Source organism: Pseudophryne corroboree, unplaced genomic scaffold (assembly GCF_028390025.1).
Source record: "Pseudophryne corroboree isolate aPseCor3 unplaced genomic scaffold, aPseCor3.hap2 scaffold_227, whole genome shotgun sequence".
Classification (NCBI taxonomy): domain Eukaryota; kingdom Metazoa; phylum Chordata; class Amphibia; order Anura; family Myobatrachidae; genus Pseudophryne; species Pseudophryne corroboree.
Window position 1 is genome coordinate 867,838 of NW_026968921.1, and position 16,965 is coordinate 884,802.

Below are 16,965 nucleotides of genomic sequence, written 5' to 3' on the forward strand. Positions count from 1 at the left end.
CTGCAACCCACTGCTAAATTGTGCTTCCTAGCTGTTTTTTTATAAAATCACTTAATCAAATCTAACTCTGATTACATCAGAGAAGGCCAGGTATCCTACACCATAAGAGGGGGTTTGAAATTTTGACTTGTCTACTTAAAGATCACCAAAATCTGATAACAAGGTCAATTACGTCCCTGGGTGGGATTGAACCGCCAACCTTTTGGTTAATAGCCTTATACACTAACTGATTGCGCCACAGCGACACTTTTCAAAAGTACATACTGACAAAGGCTAATAAGCATTCATCTAGAATGTTTCCTAGAAACATTTTAAAAAGTCAATAATGTGGAGAGTTTTTGTAAGATGTTTCTTCCATCAACCAATGAAGAAACACATTGGTACTTTCCCATGATGAGTGAGTGCTTCAGGATCTCTTGCACTTACATGTGCAGCAGAGTACTGTAATGGAAGCATGCTGGGTCCATAACCCAGAGGTAGGCAGATTGAAACTATCCTCTGCTATATGCATTGTTTTTTTGTTAATTAAAGTAATCCAAAACTGGGATTGATATTTTTGCTCTTTTATTTTTACTTAAAGTACAATAACTTTTACCATTTTAATTTGTTTTAATAGTATATTGACAGTATTGTTTTCTTTCAAAAATCCACTTAATTTTCTTTACCCTATTATTAAAATGGTAATTGACAAAAACAAACTACATTGTCACCAGAAGAGCAGTACAAAATGTACAAGTGATATATTAAAATCATCTTTCCAGCTTGAATTTCAATGATGCCTTGGTGCAACAATTTTGTGAGAAACATCTTCACCCATAAAGAAAGATTTTCTTAATTCCTTACCTGTGTGCTGATTAGATATCACCTTGTTTTCACATTAAACAGACTTCCCCATGAGGAAGCAGCAAGGATGCAGTGACGTTTATGTTTCCTGGTGTCAACCTGTATTATTTCAGTAGACATTGAAATGAGGATGCATCTTGCTGCCTTTCCAATGAAGCAAGTTTAATTCAGTAATAGGTGAAAAACCATTCCTAAAAAGGTGTTAATCAAAGACTTGGCTTTGTGGACACTTTTCAGAGAGCAAATTTGTTAGCATAAACATAAAATCAGAAAATGAAGAGCTGTTTAATCACTCAATTGGACTTCTCTGCCAGCATAATTTTTTTTCTATGCAACCCACTGCTAAATTGTGCTTCCTAGCTGTTTTTTTATAAAATCACTTAATCAAATCTAACTCTGATTACATCAGAGAAGGCCGGGTACCCTACACCATAAGAGGGGGTTTGAAATTTTGACTTGTCTACTTAAAGATCACCAAAATCTGATAACAAGGTCAATTACGTCCCTGGGTGGGATTGAATCACCAACCTTTAGGTTAATAGCCATACACACTAACTGATTGCGGCACAGCGACACTTTGCAAAAGTACATACTGACAAAGGCTAATAAGCATTCATCTAGAACGTTTCCTAGAAAAACTTTAAAAAGTCAATAATCTGGAGAATTTTTGTAAGAAACACATTGGTACTTTCCCATGATGAGTGAGTGCTTCAGGATCTCTTGCACTTACATGGGCTATTAACCAAAAGGTTCCCACCCAGTGATGTAATTGACCTTGTGATCATATTTTGGTGATCTTTAAGCAGACAAGTCAAAATTTCAAACCCCCTCTTATGGTGTAGGGTACCTGGCCTTCTCTGACGTAATCAGAGTTAGATTTAATTAAGGTGCGCAAGGGCATAGAAGGGAGCGGTTTAAGAAAAGAGAAGTGGAAACAGACAGCAAACTAGGCTGGAGAGAGACCTGAGACAAAGAGATCTGAATTATACGAGAGCCGACCAGGGGAAACAAATTATGCAGTCAAGTTTCCCACATTTGGGGAAATCGCAGGAGCAGCACACCCAGAGTGCAATGGGTGAGCCTTGCCCTGGGAGAAGCACCTTCATGATCATAGTATCTCACCTGGCAGGTAAGTAGGAGTTGGGCTAGTGCTGGGGAGGGTCGCTGCTCGGGTACCCCCCTGTCAAGTGAAGGAGATCCAACTGAGGCAGCACAAGGGAACTCTCGAAATAAGAACAAGGCTAGAGGAAGATCTAAGACAAAGAAATCTGACTTTTACCAGAGCTGACCAGAGGAAAGCACAAACACAGTCCCCCACTACCACCAGGAAACATTAACGCCACTGCATCCTTGCTGCTTTCTCATGTGGAAGTCTATTTAATGTGAAAACAAGGTGATATCTAATTAGCACAAAGAAAAGAAAATTAAGTGAATTTTTGAAAGAAAACAATACTGTCAATATACTATTAAAACAAATTAAAATGGTAAAAGTTATTGTTCTTTAAGTAAAAATAAAAGAGCAAAAATATCAATCCCAGTTTTGGATTACTTTAACAAAAAAAATGCATATAGCAGAGGATAGTTTCAATCTGTCTACCTCTGGGTTATGGGGCCAGCATGCTTCCATTGCAGTACTCTGCTGCACATGTAAGTGCAAGAGATCCTGAAGCATTCACTCATCATGGGAAAGTACCAATATGTTTCTTCATTGGTTGATGGCAGAAACATCTTACAAAAACACTCCAGATTATTGACTTTTTAAAGTTTTTCTAGGAAACGTTCTAGATGATTGTTTATTAGCCTTTGTCAGTATGTACTTTTACAAAGTGTCGCTGTGGCGCAATCAGTTAGTGTGTATGGCTATTAACCAAAAGGTTGGTGGTTCAATCCCACCCAGGGATGTAATTGACCTTGTTATCAGATTTTGGTGATCTTTAAGTAGACAAGTCAAAATTTCAAACCCCCTGTTATGGTGTTAGGTATTTAGACTTCTCTGATGTAATCAGAGTTAGATTTGATTCAGTGATTTTATAAAAACAGCTAGGAAGCACAATTTAGCAGTGGGTTGCAGAGAAAAAGAAATATGCTGGCAAAAAAATCCAATTGAGTGATTAAACAGCTCTTGGATGGTTTTTCACCTATTACTAAATTAAACTTGCTACATTGGAAAGGCAGCAAGATGCATCCTCATTTCAATATCTACTGAAATAATACAGGTTGACACCAGGAAACATTAACGCCACTGCATCCTTGCTGCTTTCTCATGTGGAAGTCTGTTTAATGTGAAAACAAGGTGATATCTAATTAGCACACAGGTAAGGAATTAAGAAAATCTTTATTTAAGGGTGAAGATGTTTCTCACAAAATCGTTGCCCCAATGCATCATTGAAATTCAAGCTGGAAAGATGATTTTAATATATCACTTGTACATTTTGTATTGCTCTTCTGGTGACAATGTAGTTTGTTTTTGTCAATTACCATTTTAATAATCGGGTAAAGAAAATTAAGTGGATTTTTGAAAGAAAACAATACTGTCAATATACTAAAAAAACAAATTAAAATGGTAAAAGTTATTGTACTTTAAGTAAAAATAAAAGAGCAAAAATGTCAATCCCAGTTTTGGATTACTTTAATTAACAAAAAAAAATGCATATAGCAGAGGATAGTTTCAATCTGCCTACCTCTGGGTTATGGACCCAGCATGCTTCCATTACAGTACTCTGCTGCACATGTAAGTGCAAGAGATCCTGAAGCACTCACTCATCATGGGAAAGTACCAATGTGTTTCTTCATTGGTTGATGGAAGAAACATCTTACAAAAACTCTCCACTTTATTGACTTTTTAAAATGTTTCTAGGAAACGTTCTAGATGAATGCTTATTAGCGTTTTTCAGTATATGCTTTTGCAAAGTGTCGCTGTGCCGCAATCAGTTAGTGTGTAAGGCTATTAACCAAAAGGTTGGTGGTTCAATCCCACCCAGGGACGTAATTGACCTTGTTATCAGATTTTGGTGATCTTTATGTAGACAAGTCAAAATTTCAAACCCCCTCTTATGGTGTAGGGTACCTGGCCTTCTCTGATGTAATCAGAGTTAGATTTGATTCAGTGATTTTATAAAAACAGCTAGGAAGCACAATTTAGCAGTGGGTTGCAGAGAAAAAGAAATATGCTGGCAAAAAAATCCAATTGAGTGATTAAACAGCTCTTGGATGGTTTTTCACCTATTACTAAATTAAACTTGCTACATTGGAAAGGCAGCAAGATGCATCCTCATTTCAATATCTACTGAAATAATACAGGTTGACACCAGGAAACATTAACGCCACTGCATCCTTGCTGCTTTCTCATGTGGAAGTCTGTTTAATGTGAAAACAAGGTGATATCTAATTAGCACACAGGTAAGGAATTAAGAAAATCTTTATTTAAGGGTGAAGATGTTTCTCACAAAATCGTTGCCCCAATGCATCATTGAAATTCAAGCTGGAAAGATGATTTTAATATATCACTTGTACATTTTGTATTGCTCTTCTGGTGACAATGTAGTTTGTTTTTGTCAATTACCATTTTAATAATCGGGTAAAGAAAATTAAGTGGATTTTTGAAAGAAAACAATACTGTCAATATACTAAAAAAACAAATTAAAATGGTAAAAGTTATTGTACTTTAAGTAAAAATAAAAGAGCAAAAATGTCAATCCCAGTTTTGGATTACTTTAATTAACCAAAAAAAAATGCATATAGCAGAGGATAGTTTCAATCTGCCTACCTCTGGGTTATGGACCCAGCATGCTTCCATTACAGTACTCTGCTGCACATGTAAGTGCAAGAGATCCTGAAGCACTCACTTATCATGGGAAAGTACCAATGTGTTTCTTCATTGGTTGATGGAAGAAACATCTTACAAAAACTCTCCAGATTATTGACTATTTAAAGTTTTTATAGGAAACGTTCTAGATGAATGCTTATTAGCCTTTGTCAGTATGTACTTTTGCAAAGTGTCGCTGTGGCGCAATCAGTTAGTGTGTACGGCTAATAACCAAAAGGTTGGTGGTTTAATCCCACCCAGGGACGTAATTGACCTTGTTATCAGATTTTGTTGATCTTTAAGTAGACAAGTCAAAATTTCGAAAACCCCTGTTATGGTGTAGGGTACCTGGCCTTCTCTGATGTAATCAGAGTTAGATTTGATTCAGTGATTTTATAAAAACAGCTAGGAAGCACAATTTAGCAGTGGGTTGCAGAGAAAAAGAAATATGCTGGCAAAAAAATCCAATTGAGTGATTAAACAGCTCTTCATTTTCTGGCTTTATTTTTATGCTAACAAATTTGTTCTCTGAAAAGTGTCCACAAAGCCAAGTATCTGATTAACATCTTTGTAGGGATGGTTTTTCACCTATTACTAAATTAAACTTGCTTCATTGGAAAGGCAGCAAGATGCATCCTCATTTCAATATCTACTGAAATAATACAGGTTGACACCAGGAAACATTAACGCCACTGCATCCTTGCTGCTTTCTCATGTGGAAGTCTGTTTAATGTGAAAACAAGGTGATATCTAATTAGCACACAGGTAAGGAATTAAGAAAATCTTTATTTAAGGGTGAAGATGTTTCTCACAAAATCGTTGCCCCAATGCATCATTGAAATTCAAGCTGGAAAGATGATTTTAATATATCACTTGTACATTTTGTATTGCTCTTCTGGTGACAATGTAGTTTGCTTTTGTCAATTACCATTTTAATAATCGGGTAAAGAAAATTAATTGGATTTTTGAAAGAAAACAATACTGTCAATATACTATTAAAACAAATTAAAATGGTAAAAGTTATTGTACTTTAAGTAAAAATAAAAGAGCAAAAATATCAATCCCAGTTTTGGATTACTTTAATTAACAAAAAAAAATGCATATAGCAGAGGATAGTTTCAATCTGCCTACCTCTGGGTTATGGACCCAGCATGCTTCCATTACAGTACTCTGCTGCACATGTAAGTGCCAGAGATCCCGAAGCACTCACTCATCATGGGAAAGTACCAGTGTGTTTCTTCATTGGTTGATGGAAGAAACATCTTACAAAAACTCTCCACATTATTGACTTTTTAAAATGTTTCTAGGAATCGTTCTAGATGAATGCTTATTAGCCTTTGTCAGTAAGTACTTTTGCAAAGTGTCGCTGTGGCGCAATCAGTTAGTGTGTAAGGCTATTAACCAAAAGGTTGGTGGTTCAATCCCACACAGGGACTTAATTGACCTTGTTATCAGATTTTGGTGATCTTTAAGTAGACAAGTCAAAATTTCAAACCCACTGTTATGGTGTAGGGTACCTGGCCTTCTCTGATGTAATCAGAGTTAGATTTGATTCAGTGATTTTAGAAAAACAGCTAGGAAGCACAATTTAGCAGTGGGTTGCAGAGAAAAAGAAATATGCTGGTAAAAAAATCCAATTGAGTGATTAAACAGCTCTTCATTTTCTGGCTTTATTTTTATGCTAACAAATTTGTTCTCTGAAAAGTGTCCACAAAGCCAAGTCTCTGATTAACACCTTTGTAGGGATGGTTTTTCACCTATTACTAAATTAAACTTGCTTCATTGGAAAGGCAGCAAGATGCATCTTCATTTCAATGTCTACTGAAATAATACAGGTTGACACCAGGAAACATTAACGCCACTGCATCCTTGCTGCTTTCGCATGTAATAGTCTGTTTAATGTGAAAACAAGGTGATATCTAATTAGCACACAGGTAAGGAATTAAGAAAATCTTTATTTAAGGGTGAAGATGTTTCTCACAAAATCGTTGCCCCAATGCATCATTGAAATTCAAGCTGGAAAGATGATTTTAATATATCACTTGTACATTTTGTATTGCTCTTCTGGTGACAATGTAGTTTGTTTTTGTCAATTACCATTTTAATAATCGGGTAAAGAAAATAATTGGATTTTTGAAAGAAAACAATACTGTCAATATACTATTAAAACAAATTAAAATGGTAAAAGTTATTGTACTTTAAGTAAAAATAAAAGAGCAAAAATATCAATCCCAGTTTTGGATTACTTTAATTAACAAAAAAAAATGCATATAGCAGAGGATAGTTTCAATCTGCCTACCTCTGGGTTATGGACCCAGCATGCTTCCATTACAGTACTCTGCTGCACATGTAAGTGCAAGAGATCCTGAAGCACTCACTCATCATGGGAAAGTACCAATGTGTTTCTTCATTGGTTGATGGAAGAAACATCTTACAAAAACTCTCCACATTATTGACTTTTTAAAATGTTTCTAGGAATCGTTCTAGATGAATGCTTATTAGCCTTTGTCAGTAAGCACTTCTGCAAAGTGTCGCTGTGGCGCAATCAGTTAGTGTGTAAGGCTATTAACCAAAAGGTTGGTGGTTCAATCCCACCCAGGGACGTAATTGACCTTGTTATCAGATTTTGTTGATCTTTAAGTAGACAAGTCAAAATTTCAAACCCCCTGTTATGGTGTAGGGTACCAGGCCTTCTCTGATGTAATCAGAGTTAGATTTGATTCAGTGATTTTATAAAAACAGCTAGGAAGCACAATTTAGCAGTGGGTTGCAGAGAAAAAGAAATATGCTGGCAAAAAATCCAATTGAGTGATTAAACAGCTCTTCATTTTCTGGCTTTATTTTTATGCTAACAAATTTGTTCTCTGAAAAGTGTCCACAAAGCCAAGTCTCTGATTAACACCTTTGTAGGGATGGTTTTTCACCTATTACTAAATTAAACTTGCTTCATTGGAAAGGCAGCAAGATGCATCTTCATTTCAATGTCTACTGAAATAATACAGGTTGACACCAGGAAACATTAACGCCACTGCATCCTTGCTGCTTTCGCATGTAATAGTCTGTTTAATGTGAAAACAAGGTGATATCTAATTAGCACACAGGTAAGGAATTAAGAAAATCTTTATTTAAGGGTGAAGATGTTTCTCACAAAATCGTTGCCCCAATGCATCATTGAAATTCAAGCTGGAAAGATGATTTTAATATATCACTTGTACATTTTGCATTGCTCTTCTGGTGACAATGTAGTTTGTTTTTGTCAATTACCATTTTAATAATCGGGTAAAGAAAATTAATTGGATTTTTGAAAGAAAACAATACTGTCAATATACTATTAAAACAAATTAAAATGGTAAAAGTTATTGTACTTTAAGTAAAAATAAAAGAGCAAAAATATCAATCCCAGTTTTGGATTACTTTAATTAACAAAAAAAAATGCATATAGCAGAGGATAGTTTCAATCTGCCTACCTCTGGGTTATGGACCCAGCATGCTTCCATTACAGTACTCTGCTGCACATGTAAGTGCAAGAGGTCCTGAAGCACTCACTTATCATGGGAAAGTACCAATGTGTTTCTTCATTGGTTGATGGAAGAAACATCTTACAAAAACTCTCCACATTATTGACTTTTTAAAATGTTTCTAGGAGACGTTCTAGATGAATGCTTATTAGCCTTTGTCAGTATGTACTTCTGCAAAGTGTCGCTGTGGCGCAATCAGTTAGTGTGTATGGTTATTAACCAAAAGGTTGGTTGTTCAATCCCACCCAGGGACGTAATTGACCTTGTTATCAGATTTCGGTGATCTTTAAGTAGACAAGTCAAAATTTCAAACCCCCTGTTATGGTGTAGGGTACCTGGCCTTCTCTGATGTAATCAGAGTTAGATTTGATTCAGTGATTTTATAAAAACAGCTAGGAAGCACAATTTAGCAGTGGGTTGCAGAGAAAAAGAAATATGCTGGCAAAAAAATCCAATTGAGTGATTAAACAGCTCTTCATTTTCTGGCTTTATTTTTATGCTAACAAATTTGTTCTCTGAAAAGTGTCCACAAAGCCAAGTCTCTGATTGACACCTTTGTAGGGATGGTTTTTCACCTATTACTAAATTAAACTTGCTTCATTGGAAAGGCAGCAAGATGCATCCTCATTTCAATGTCTACTGAAATAATACAGGTTGACACCAGGAAACATTAACGCCACTGCATCCTTGCTGCTTTCGCATGTGGAAGTCTGTTTAATGTGAAAACAAGGTGATATCTAATTAGCACACAGGTAAGGAATTAAAAAAATCTTTATTTAAGGGTGAAGGTGTTTCTCACAAAATCGTTGCCCCAATGCATCATTGAAATTCAAGCTGGAAAGATGATTTTAATATATCACTTGTACATTTTGTATTGCTCTTCTGGTGACAATGTGTTTGTTTTTGTCAATTACCATTTTAATAATAGGGTAAAGAAAATTAAGTGGATTTTTGAAAGAAAACAATACTGTCAATATACTATTAAAACAAATTAAAATGGTAAAAGTTATTGTACTTTAAGTAAAAATAAAAGAGCAAAAATATCAATCCCAGTTTTGGATTACTTTAATTAACAAAAAAAAATGCATATAGCAGAGGATAGTTTCAATCTGCCTACCTCTGGGTTATGGGCCCAGCATGTTTCCATTGCAGTACTCTGCTGCACATGTAAGTGCAAGAGATCCTGAAGCACTCACTCATCATGGGAAAGTACCAATGTGTTTCTTCGTTGGTTGATGGAAGAAACATCTTACAAAAACTCTCCAGATTATTGACTTTTTAAAGTTTTTCTAGGAAACGTTCTAGATGAATGCTTATTAGCCTTTGTCAGTATGTACGTTTGCAAAGTGTCTCTGTGGCGCAATCGGTTAGTGTGTTTGGTTATTAATCAAAGGGTTGGTGGTTCAATCCCACCAGGGGATGTAATTGACCTTGTTATCAGATTTTGGTGATCTTTAAGTAGACAAGTCAAAATTTCAAACCCCCTTCTTATGGTGTAGGGTACCTGGCCTACTCTGATGTAATCAGAGTTAGATTTGAATCAGTGATTTTATAAAAAAACAGCTAGGAAGCACAATTTAGCAGTGGGTTGCAGAGAAAAAGAAATATGCTGGCAAAAAAATCCAATTGAGTGATTAAACAGCTCTTGGATGGTTTTTCACCTATTACTAAATTAAACTCGCTTCATTGGAAAGGCAGCAAGATGCATCCTCATTTCAATATCTACTGAAATAATACAGGTTGACACCAGGAAACATTAACGCCACTGCATCCTTGCTGCTTTGTCATGTGGAAGTCTGTTTAATGTGAAAACAAGGTGATATCTAATTAGCACACAGGTAAGGAATTAAGAAAATCTTTATTTAAGGGTGAAGATGTTTCTCACAAAATCGTTGCCCCAATGCATCATTGAAATTCAAGCTGGAAAGATGATTTTAATATATCACTTGTACATTTTGTATTGCTCTTCTGGTGACAATGTAGTTTGTTTTTGTCAATTACCATTTTAATAATCGGGTAAAGAAAATTAAGTGGATTTTTGAAAGAAAACAATACTGTCAATATACTAGTAAAACAAATTAAAATGGTAAAAGTTATTGTACTTTAAGTAAAAATAAAAGAGCAAAAATGTCAATCCCAGTTTTGGATTACTTTAATTAACAAAAAAAATGCATATAGCAGAGGATAGTTTCAATCTGCCTACCTCTGGGTTATGGACCCAGCATGCTTCCATTACAGTACTCTGCTGCACATGTAAGTGCAAGAGATCCTGAAGCACTCACTCATCATGGGAAAGTACCAATGTGTTTCTTCATTGGTTGATGGAAGAAACATCTTACAAAAACTCTCCACTTTATTGACTTTTTAAAATGTTTCTAGGAAACGTTCTAGATGAATGCTTATTAGCGTTTTTCAGTATATGCTTTTGCAAAGTGTCGCTGTGGCGCAATCAGTTAGTGTGTAAGGCTATTAACCAAAAGGTTGGTGGTTCAATCCCACCGAGGGACGTAATTGACCTTGTTATCAGATTTTGGTGATCTTTATGTAGACAAGTCAAAATTTCAAACCCCCTCTTATGGTGTAGGGTACCTGGCCTTCTCTGATGTAATCAGAGTTAGATTTGATTCAGTGATTTTATAAAAACAGCTAGGAAGCACAATTTAGCAGTGGGTTGCAGAGAAAAAGAAATATGCTGGCAAAAAAATCCAATTGAGTGATTAAACAGCTCTTCATTTTCTGGCTTTATTTTTACGCTAACAAATTTGTTCTCTGAAAAGTGTCCACAAAGCCAAGTCTCTGATTAACACCTTTGTAGGGATGGTTTTTCACCTATTACTAAATTAAACTTGCTTCATTGGAAAGGCAGCAAGATGCATCCTCATTTCAATATCTACAGAAATAATACAGGTTGACACCAGGAAACATTAACGCCACTGCATCCTTGCTGCTTTCTCATGTGGAAGTTTGTTTAATGTGAAAACAAGGTGATATCTAATTAGCACACAGGTAAGGAATTAAGAAAATCTTTATTTAAGGGTGAAGATGTTTCTCACAAAATCGTTGCCCCAATGCATCATTGAAATTCAAGCTGGAAAGGTGATTTTAATATATCACTTGTACATTTTGTATTGCTCTTCTGGTGACAATGTAGTTTGTTTTTGTCAATTACCATTTTAATAATCGGGTAAAGAAAATTAATTGGATTTTTGAAAGAAAACAATACTGTCAATATACTATTAAAGCAAATTAAAATGGTAAAAGTTATTGTACTTTAAGTAAAAATAAAAGAGCAAAAATATCAATCCCAGTTTTGGATTACTTTAATTAACAAAAAAAAAATGCATATAGCAGAGGATAGTTTCAATCTGCCTACCTCTGGGTTATGGACCCAGCATGCTTCCATTACAGTACTCTGCTGCACATGTAAGTGCAAGAGGTCCTGAAGCACTCACTTATCATGGGAAAGTACCAATGTGTTTCTTCATTGGTTGATGGAAGAAACATCTTACAAAAACTCTCCAGATTATTGACTATTTAAAGTTTTTATAGGAAACGTTCTAGATGAATGCTTATTAGCCTTTGTCAGTATGTTCTTTTGCAAAGTGTCGCTGTGGCGCAATCAGTTAGTGTGTACGGCTATTAACCAAAAGGTTGGTGGTTCAATCCCACCCAGGGACGTAATTGACCTTGTTATCAGATTTTGTTGATCTTTAAGTAGACAAGTCAAAATTTCGAAAACCCCTGTTATGGTGTAGGGTACCTGGCCTTCTCTGATGTAATCAGAGTTAGATTTGATTCAGTGATTTTATAAAAACAGCTAGGAAGCACAATTTAGCAGTGGGTTGCAGAGAAAAAGAAATATGCTGGCAAAAAAATCCAATTGAGTGATTAAACAGCTCTTCATTTTCTGGCTTTATTTTTATGCTAACAAATTTGTTCTCTGAAAAGTGTCCACAAAGCCAAGTATCTGATTAACATCTTTGTAGGGATGGTTTTTCACCTATTACTAAATTAAACTTGCTTCATTGGAAAGGCAGCAAGATGCATCCTCATTTCAATATCTACTGAAATAATACAGGTTGACACCAGGAAACATTAACGCCACTGCATCCTTGCTGCTTTCTCATGTAGAAGTCTGTTTAATGTGAAAACAAGGTGATATCTAATTAGCACACAGGTAAGGAATTAAGAAAATCTTTATTTAAGGGTGAAGATGTTTCTCACAAAATCGTTGCCCCAATGCATCATTGAAATTCAAGCTGGAAAGATGATTTTAATATATCACTTGTACATTTTGTATTGCTCTTCTGGTGACAATGTAGTTTGCTTTTGTCAATTACCATTTTAATAATCGGGTAAAGAAAATTAATTGGATTTTTGAAAGAAAACAATACTGTCAATATACTATTAAAACAAATTAAAATGGTAAAAGTTATTGTACTTTAAGTAAAAATAAAAGAGCAAAAATATCAATCCCAGTTTTGGATTACTTTAATGAACAAAAAAAAATGCATATAGCAGAGGATAGTTTCAATCTGCCTACCTCTGGGTTATGGACCCAGCATGCTTCCATTACAGTACTCTGCTGCACATGTAAGTGCCAGAGATCCCGAAGCACTCACTCATCATGGGAAAGTACCAGTGTGTTTCTTCATTGGTTGATGGAAGAAACATCTTACAAAAACTCTCCACATTATTGACTTTTTAAAATGTTTCTAGGAATCGTTCTAGATGAATGCTTATTAGCCTTTGTCAGTAAGGACTTTTGCAAAGTGTCGCTGTGGCGCAATCAGTTAGTGTGTAAGGCTATTAACCAAAAGGTTGGTGGTTCAATCCCACCCAGGGACTTAATGGACCTTGTTATCAGATTTTGGTGATCTTTAAGTAGACAAGTCAACATTTCAAACCCCCTGTTATGGTGTAGGGTACCTGGCCTTCTCTGATGTAATCAGAGTTAGATTTGATTAAGTGATTTTATAAAAACAGCTAGGAAGCACAATTTAGCAGTGGGTTGCAGAGAAAAAGAAATATGCTGGCAACAAAATCCAATTGAGTGATTAAACAGCTCTTCATTTTCTGGCTTTATTTTTATGCTAACAAATTTGTTCTCTGAAAAGTGTCCACAAAGCCAAGTCTCTGATTAACACCTTTGTAGGGATGGTTTTTCACCTATTACTATATTAAACTTGCTTCATTGGAAAGGCAGCAAGATGCATCTTCATTTCAATGTCTACTGTAATAATACAGGTTGACACCAGGAAACATTAACGCCACTGCATCCTTGCTGCTTTCGCATGTAATAGTCTGTTTAATGTGAAAACAAGGTGATATCTAATTAGCACACAGGTAAGGAATTAAGAAAATCTTTATTTAAGGGTGAAGATGTTTCTCACAAAATCGTTGCCCCAATGCATCATTGAAATTCAAGCTGGAAAGATGATTTTAATATATCACTTGTACATTTTGTATTGCTCTTCTGGTGACAATGTAGTTTGTTTTTGTCAATTACCATTTTAATAATCGGGTAAAGAAAATTAATTGGATTTTTGAAAGAAAACAATACTGTCAATATACTATTAAAACAAATTAAAATGGTAAAAGTTATTGTACTTTAAGTAAAAATAAAAGAGCAAAAATATCAATCCCAGTTTTGGATTACTTTAATTAACAAAAAAAAATGCATATAGCAGAGGATAGTTTCAATCTGCCTACCTCTGGGTTATGGACCCAGCATGCTTCCATTACAGTACTCTGCTGCACATGTAAGTGCAAGAGATCCTGAAGCACTCACTCATCATGGGAAAGTACCAATGTGTTTCTTCATTGGTTGATGGAAGAAACATCTTACAAAAACTCTCCACATTATTGACTTTTTAAAATGTTTCTAGGAATCGTTCTAGATGAATGCTTATTAGCCTTTGTCAGTAAGTACTTCTGCAAAGTGTCGCTGTGGCGCAATCAGTTAGTGTGTAAGGCTATTAACCAAAAGGTTGGTGGTTCAATCCCACCCAGGGACTTAATTGACCTTGTTATCAGATTTTGGTGATCTTTAAGTAGACAAGTCAAAATTTCAAACCCCCTGTTATGGTGTAGGGTACCTGGCCTTCTCTGATGTAATCAGAGTTAGATTTGATTCAGTGATTTTATAAAAACAGCTAGGAAGCACAATTTAGCAGTGGGTTGCAGAGAAAAAGAAATATGCTGGTAAAAAAATCCAATTGAGTGATTAAACAGCTCTTCATTTTCTGGCTTTATTTTTATGCTAACAAATTTGTTCTCTGAAAAGTGTCCACAAAGCCAAGTCTCTGATTAACACCTTTGTAGGGATGGTTTTTCACCTATTACTAAATTAAACTTGCTTCATTGGAAAGGCAGCAAGATGCATCTTCATTTCAATGTCTACTGAAATAATACAGGTTGACACCAGGAAACATTAACGCCACTGCATCCTTGCTGCTTTCTCATGTGGAAATCTGTTTAATGTGAAAACAAGGTGATATCTAATTAGCACACAGGTAAGGAATTAAGAAAATCTTTATTTAAGGGTGAAGATGTTTCTCACAAAATCGTTGCCCCAATGCATCATTGAAATTCAAGCTGGAAAGATGATTTTAATATATCACTTGTACATTTTGTATTGCTCTTCTGGTGACAATGTAGTTTGCTTTTGTCAATTACCATTTTAATAATCGGGTAAAGAAAATTAATTGGATTTTTGAAAGAAAACAATACTGTCAATATACTATTAAAGCAAATTAAAATGGTAAAAGTTATTGTACTTTAAGTAAAAATAAAAGAGCAAAAATATCAATCCCAGTTTTGGATTACTTTAATTAACAAAAAAAAATGCATATAGCAGAGGATAGTTTCAATCTGCCTACCTCTGGGTTATGGACCCAGCATGCTTCCATTACAGTACTCTGCTGCACATGTAAGTGCAAGAGGTCCTGAAGCACTCACTTATCATGGGAAAGTACCAATGTGTTTCTTCATTGGTTGATGGAAGAAACATCTCACAAAAACTCTCCAGATTATTGACTATTTAAAGTTTTTATAGGAAACGTTCTAGATGAATGCTTATTAGCCTTTGTCAGTATGTTCTTTTGCAAAGTGTCGCTGTGGCGCAATCAGTTAGTGTGTACGGCTATTAACCAAAAGGTTGGTGGTTCAATCCCACCCAGGGACGTAATTGACCTTGTTATCAGATTTTGTTGATCTTTAAGTAGACAAGTCCAAATTTTGAAAACCCCTGTTATGGTGTAGGGTACCTGGCCTTCTCTGATGTAATCAGAGTTAGATTTGATTCAGTGATTTTATAAAAACAGCTAGGAAGCACAATTTAGCAGTGGGTTGCAGAGAAAAAGAAATATGCTGGCAAAAAAATCCAATTGAGTGATTAAACAGCTCTTCATTTTCTGGCTTTATTTTTATGCTAACAAATTTGTTCTCTGAAAAGTGTCCACAAAGCCAAGTATCTGATTAACATCTTTGTAGGGATGGTTTTTCACCTATTACTAAATTAAACTTGCTTCATTGGAAAGGCAGCAAGATGCATCCTCATTTCAATATCTACTGAAATAATACAGGTTGACACCAGGAAACATTAACGCCACTGCATCCTTGCTGCTTTCTCATGTAGAAGTCTGTTTAATGTGAAAACAAGGTGATATCTAATTAGCACACAGGTAAGGAATTAAGAAAATCTTTATTTAAGGGTGAAGATGTTTCTCACAAAATCGTTGCCCCAATGCATCATTGAAATTCAAGCTGGAAAGATGATTTTAATATATCACTTGTACATTTTGTATTGCTCTTCTGGTGACAATGTAGTTTGCTTTTGTCAATTACCATTTTAATAATCGGGTAAAGAAAATTAATTGGATTTTTGAAAGAAAACAATACTGTCAATATACTATTAAAACAAATTAAAATGGTAAAAGTTATTGTACTTTAAGTAAAAATAAAAGAGCAAAAATATCAATCCCAGTTTTGGATTACTTTAATGAACAAAAAAAATGCATATAGCAGAGGATAGTTTCAATCTGCCTACCTCTGGGTTATGGACCCAGCATGCTTCCATTACAGTACTCTGCTGCACATGTAAGTGCCAGAGATCCCGAAGCACTCACTCATCATGGGAAAGTACCAGTGTGTTTCTTCATTGGTTGATGGAAGAAACATCTTACAAAAACTCTCCACATTATTGACTTTTTAAAATGTTTCTAGGAATCGTTCTAGATGAATGCTTATTAGCCTTTGTCAGTAAGGACTTTTGCAAAGTGTCGCTGTGGCGCAATCAGTTAGTGTGTAAGGCTATTAACCAAAAGGTTGGTGGTTCAATCCCACCCAGGGACTTAATGGACCTTGTTATCAGATTTTGGTGATCTTTAAGTAGACAAGTCAACATTTCAAACCCCCTGTTATGGTGTAGGGTACCTGGCCTTCTCTGATGTAATCAGAGTTAGATTTGATTAAGTGATTTTATAAAAACAGCTAGGAAGCACAATTTAGCAGTGGGTTGCAGAGAAAAAGAAATATGCTGGCAAAAAAATCTAATTGAGTGATTAAACAGCTCTTCATTTTCTGGTTTTATTTTTATGCTAACAAATTTGTTCTCTGAAAAGTGTCCACAAAGCCAAGTCTCTGATTAACACCTTTGTAGGGATGGTTTTTCACCTATTACTATATTAAACTTGCTTCATTGGAAAGGCAGCAAGATGCATCTTCATTTCAATGTCTACTGTAATAATACAGGTTGACACCAGGAAACATTAATGCCACTGCATCCTTGCTGCTTTC

General features: G+C 35.4%; 1 pseudogene; it reads right to left on the minus strand.

Moving 5' to 3' along the window:
• Positions 1–1,845: 1,845 nt before the first annotated feature.
• On the minus strand, positions 1,846–1,980 carry LOC135009636 (U1 spliceosomal RNA; annotated as a pseudogene).
• Between the last annotated feature and the right edge of the window lie 14,985 nt (positions 1,981–16,965).